The sequence below is a fragment of the Schistocerca gregaria genome, chromosome 10 (genome assembly GCF_023897955.1).
Source record: "Schistocerca gregaria isolate iqSchGreg1 chromosome 10, iqSchGreg1.2, whole genome shotgun sequence".
Lineage (NCBI taxonomy): Eukaryota > Metazoa > Arthropoda > Insecta > Orthoptera > Acrididae > Schistocerca > Schistocerca gregaria.
Genome location: NC_064929.1, coordinates 79,284,467 through 79,290,616, shown reverse-complemented (window position 1 = coordinate 79,290,616; position 6,150 = coordinate 79,284,467). Strand labels below are relative to the sequence as shown.

The window sequence follows — 6,150 nt, the reverse complement described above, 5'->3', positions numbered from 1 at the left end:
AAAGGCGTACGAGTCCGTAAGTAGAGACACATTAATAGAAGTGCTGAAAGAATTTGGAATAGATGATAAGACAACGAAGTTTATTCAGAGAACACTAACAAACACCCAATCACAAATTAAACACTTAGGAGAACTGCCAGAGCCCTTTGAAATCAAAATAGGTTTCAGACAAGGAGACAGTCTCTCTCCGATCTTGTTCAACTGTGTTTTAGAAAACGTTATCAGGGAATGCCGAAAAGAAACGAGTCAGTTCAACTTTCCAAATGGAATCAGGCTAGGCCGCAAACAATCTGGGATTACATTTGAATGCCTCGCGTTTGCAGATGATACAGTGTTTTTTTGCAGAGAGTCTGCAGATTGCAACTAAACAGATTGAAGTCTTCAAGGAAACAGCAGTGAAAGCAGGATTGCAAATATCTTTTGAGAAGACACAATATATGAAGATAAATGCCACTACTTATCCAGTCTGGAGAATGAGGACCAAGCATGGAGACATCAAAAGAGTTCAGAAGTACCTACGAGAGAGTTTGACTGCAAACAACAATGAAATGGCAGCAGTTGAAGAACGGGCAAGAAAGATGGAAATAGCATTAAGATTGTGTCAGAACACATACAAATCTAAATCATTCTCATACCATGGCAAATTCCAACACTGCAACACAGACGTCAAACCTGAATGTTTACATGTATCGGAGACAATAGCCAGGAAGGGACTTACAGACTTGGAAAAGAAAGATGATGATGATGATGATGATGATGATGTTTGGTTTGTGGGGCGCTCAATTGCGTGGCTATCAGCGCCCGTACAAATTTCGAATCATTCCTCAGTCCAACCTCGCCACTTTCACGAATATGATGAAATGATGAGGACAACACAATCAGTCATCCCGAAGCAGGTGAAAATCTCTGACCCTGCCGGGAATCAAACCCGGGGAAAGAAAGAAAGGAAATTCCTTAGAAAGATTCTTGGGCCCAGAAAAATATCTAATGAATTTACGTTCCGCCTAAGATCAAATCAGGAACTTTATCAACGATTTGAAAACATCACCACCACAATGAAGAAACGAAGACTGTTTTTATAAGGACATATTAAAAGAATGAAATCAGAGAGGCTCGCCAACAAGATTCCTCTCTTCCACGACACAAGTTCCATGGGTGAAATGAGTGCAATGGGATCTAGAAACATGCGGGAAAAAACAGATCTTTAGGAAGAAGGTTGCGGAGGTAAAGGATTTCTTTGAGGAGAAAACGAGAAAAAAAACAGAGTATTCTCGGCAGAAGAACGTGCGCGAGTGAGCCAACGGATGAAGGAGTACTGATGAAAGAGGAAGGAAGAAAACTTTAGAAAATGAGGGAAGTTGTGTAAACGTAGCCTATAAATGGCTCTAACGAAAATAAATAAATAAATAACAAGAGAATGAAACTTGCAACTGACGTCAGGAAAAGATCACGTAACACTGACGAAACCAAGCAACCTGTCAAAAATTAACAGGTATCTGAAGTCAGTCATACTGCATATGAATAATCAAAACTATAAAATTTTTCAAATTTTTTCAGTTGGCTTTTAAATACAAAATCCTAAATGATTGCCGCAAATTTGGTAACAATTAACAGGATCCACATAAGCGATGCGAGCGGGATAACTCGAAGGACAGTGTTAGAGGTGGGAAAACACCACCCACGAGGGTCCTGGTAACAATTAACAGGAGCCACATAAGCGATGCGACCGGATTAACTCGAAGGACAGTGTTAGAGGTGGGAAAACACCATCCACGAGGGTCCTGGTGGTTGGCGCAGATCCCGTGCAACGTGAAGAGCCTAAGAACTAACGTTAGCAAGCCATTAAAAGTGCATTGCTTTACAAAGGGCGGCATCTGTTTCATTATATTACCATTTACGAGCCAAACATTAGAAGTAAACATCTTCCCAATCAGCTAATAAAGTGATAAATAACCAAGCACTTAACTGGGTGTCACTGTTGTTACAGGAATGGGAAAACCAATACAGCTTACGTGGCCTCAAAATTAATCGACAAAAAGTTCCTTGTACTACACTCATGCTCATAAATTAAGAATAATAATGATACATGGTGAAACAACACTCTGGTGGGCGGTTTGCGGGTTTAAATCACCTCGCGGTATCACCATGCTGCGGATCGCGGGCGTCGCACGGTGGCGCTGGCAGCAGTCCACATACGCAGAGGTGTGTCGGTGCATGTCAGAGTACGGTGCAGCGAGTAAGTGTGCAGACGTTTTCAGACGTGCTAATGGTGGCTGTGTGTTGAAAACGGCTCAAAGAACACATATTGATGACGTTATGACGGGTAGAATACTAGGACGACTGGAGGCTGATCAAACACAGCAGATCGTAGCACGGACCCTCCGTGTGCCACAAAGTGTTATCTCAAGATTATAGCAAAGATTCCAAAAGACAGGAAACGTGTCCAGGCGCTACAGTAGGGGACGTCCACAGTGTACACCACCACAAGAAGACCGATATCTCACCATCTGTGCCCACAGACAGCCACGGAGTACTGCAGGTAGCCTTGCTTGGGACCTTACCGCAGCCACTGGAACAGTTGTCTCCAGACACAGAGTCTACAGAAGACTGAACAGACGCGGTTTATTCGTCTGGAGACGTGAAAAGTGCTTTCCACTGACCCCTGGTCACAGAAGAGCCCGTAAAGCCTGGTTTCAAGAACACATTACACGGTCATTGGGACAGTGGTCCCAGGTTATGTTCATGGACGGGTCCAGGTATAGTCAACAGTGATTCTCCCCGGGTTTTCATCTGGCGTGAACCAGGAACCAGATACCATCCCCTTAATGTCCTTGATAGGGACCTGTATGGAGGTCGTGGTTTGATGGTGTGGGGTGGGATTATGATTGGTGCACGTACACCCCTGCATGTCTTAGACAGAGGAACTGTGACAGGTCAGGTGTATCGGGACGTCATTTTGCACCGGTATGTCCGCCTTTTCAGGGGTGCAGTGAGTTCCACCTTCCTCCTGAGCTGCCATCGTGGAGGAGTACCTTGAAACAGAAGATATCAGGCGAATGGCCTGCCTGTTCTCCAGACCTAAATCCCATCGAGGATGTCTGGGATGCTCTCGGTCCACATATCGTTGCATGTCTTCCAACCCCTAGGACATTTCAGGAGCACCGACAGGCACTGGTGCAAGAATGGGAGGCTATACCCCAGCAGCTGCTCGACCACCTGATCCAGAGTATGCCAACCCGTTGTGCGGCCTGTGTATGGTAATCATATCCCATATTGATGTTGGGGTACATGTGCAGGAAACAGTGGCGTTTTGTAGCACATGTATTTCGGGACGGTTTTCCAAACTTATCACCAATACCGTGGATTTACAGATCTGTGTTGTGTGTGTTCCCTATGTGCCTATGCTGTTAGCGCCAGTTTTCTGTAGTGCCACATCGTGTGGCACCACTTACTGCAATTATCCATAATTTATGAGCATGAGTGTAGCTATGCAGCAGGATCAGAAATGCAAAAACAATCAGACCTACTGACCTCTAACATATTTTGCAGTAAGACACTAGCCATAAGTAACGAATCTGGCGGTTCTTACTAATGTAAACACCATTTCAGATAGCTAAGCAACCGAATGTCAGATGTCAAAAATTTGGTAACAACTACAGTGGAAAAATACATTCCTAGTTTAGCAGAAGTACCATAGTAAATCTCAGGGCGGGTCAAATAACAACCCCATCAGAACATTTTACAAATACTTATCTGAAATGATTACAGTGAAAGGCTCTCCGATTAAATTAGACTTATCTCACTAAAACGTTTTACGAATGCTTAACTGAAACGATTACAATGAAAAGGCATTCTGATTAAATTCGACTAACGCCACCAAAATGTTTTTCAAATGCTTAACTAACTGATTACAGTGAAAAGACAGTATGATTAGACTAAACTTCGCTACATTTAAAAGGAAGGCGAACACACAGTTCATCCCTCAACATGGTCCACGGTAAGCCACTCGAAATATGACCAGTTTAAACGGGCAGTTCTGATTAACGTAACTCCACTAGCTCTTTAACACAGAACACGCAACTTCCACACATTTCACAAACTGTTGTGACTAACGTCTGTAATGAAACAGAGTTGCTTCCATTAAGGTAAACTGTAGTTCTTTACGCAGCGAATCCCCATAAACAGCAAACGCGGCAGAACTTCCAGGAAAGAGTAACTAATCTCAGGGCTACGACTTTAACAAAACAAGGGCAGAAGCCACAGACAGAGTCTGACCAAGATGAATTTATTTATGAAAATACAACGTACAGTCACCAACAAACTTTATATATTCACAAACACCTTTACCTTTAACCGAAACGAATACAGACTCATTTATAGATATTTTCTCTTATTACGAATATACAAAGGCAATGCACAAGGCACCATATAAGCTGGTTTACCAAAGTCTTTATCTGCAAGTTTTGCCATGTGGTAGGCACGGTAAGCAATAATGTCTCTATCAACGAAACTTTCAAGTCCAGGTTCGTTAGGAACTCCCGTACCTCCACGTACAAGGGCTACAGTGAGCCAACAATTACCATGATCAAAAGTATCATTAATGTCAATACTAAACTTAAATCTACAACCACAAAAAACACAAGGTCCGTCGACAAGTGCAATAGCAGCAACGCTCTTAACTGGTATACGGTTCTTCTTGTCTCCAGCTGTTGTGGCGAACTCGATGGTTTTATAAACTGTCTGTTTAGAACGGCCAGTAGTGTATTTATTACAATACCTTGTAATGCCTACATTAAAAGTTATATTTGTCTAGTTAATAGTTCTCGTCGCCTTCTGGAATAAATATAGCAGTGTAGTGTTCAGTGGATGTTAAGAGTTGTGTTACAAAATTTATCATCTTCTTATTTCACCCGTTTCGTGATCAGTTGCTTGTTTTTTAATTAACCTTTGCTATTATATTTGCTGTTTTACAGCAGGTTTCTAATTTTTTATATTATTGCCGTTCCTGACGTGTAAGGCCTTCAGCCATGATTGTGGTCATTTGCCTTAAAATTCTAATTTTGTATTTGTATTTTAGCAGCAAGCCTTAAAACCTTATTTACTGCCATTCCTAGCATCTAATGCCTTCTGCTGTGTTTGTGGCGACTTACCGTTAATATTTCAATTCCTGTAAGTTGTAAATCCCAGCGAGTTCTTATATGATTCTTAATTTATTTCCACTCTTGGCTTGTAAATCCTTCAGCCGTGATTGTGGCCACTTGACTTAAAATTCTGATTTGGTATTTGTATTTGCGCAGTAAGCCTTTAAAACCTTATTTACGCCATTCCTGGCGTCAGACACCTTCTACTGTGTTTGTGGCAACTTCCCTTTAATATTTCAATACCTCTAATTTGTAAGTTGCTGCGAGTTTTAAACATTTCTTAATTTATTGTCATTCCTGCCGTGTAAGGCCTTCTGCCAAGATCACAGGGGCTTGCTTTTAAAACATTATCTGCTGGATGTGTTTTAACAGGCAATGGCCTTGCCGCAGTGGATACACCGGTTCCCGTCAGATCACCGAAGTTAAGCGCCGTAGGGCGTGGCCGGCACTTGGATGGGTGACCATCCGGGCCGCCACGCGCTGGTGCCATTTTTCGGGGTGCACTCAGCCTCGTGATGCCAATTGAGGAGCTATCGACCGAATAGTAGCGGCTCCGGTCAAAGAAAACCATCATAACGACCGGGAGAGCGGTGTGCTGACCCCACGCCCTTCCTATCCGCATCCTCAGCTGAGGATGACACGGCGGTCGGATGGTTCCGGTATGCCACTCGTGGCCTGAAGACGGAGTGTTTTATCTGTATTTAATGGTGATAGCTGAATTGTAACTGACTGAAAACACTATTATTTATACAGTTGTTTATTCCTTCATTAATAACGTGTGACATTTTTATTTATTGTTGATTCTGGAATTACAGGTTTAAAATAAATTGTAACCATAAAAGGCAGCCAGTAGTAACTGATTACGGCCCCGTCCACAATCGTGACCGAATCCTGCCTTCCCTTGACTACCAGGTTTCACAGCACTTAACTGAACTACCGTTCTTTGAAGAAGACTCACTCTTTGTGATTAGAAAGACACTAATGGGAGATATTCTTCAATACAAGCATA

At 42.6% G+C, this 6,150-nt stretch overlaps 1 pseudogene; it reads left to right on the top strand.

Annotated features, from left to right (window-relative positions):
* Positions 1 to 5,512: 5,512 nt before the first annotated feature.
* LOC126293868 (5S ribosomal RNA) lies at positions 5,513 to 5,630 on the top strand (annotated as a pseudogene).
* The last annotated feature ends 520 nt before the right edge of the window (positions 5,631 to 6,150 follow it).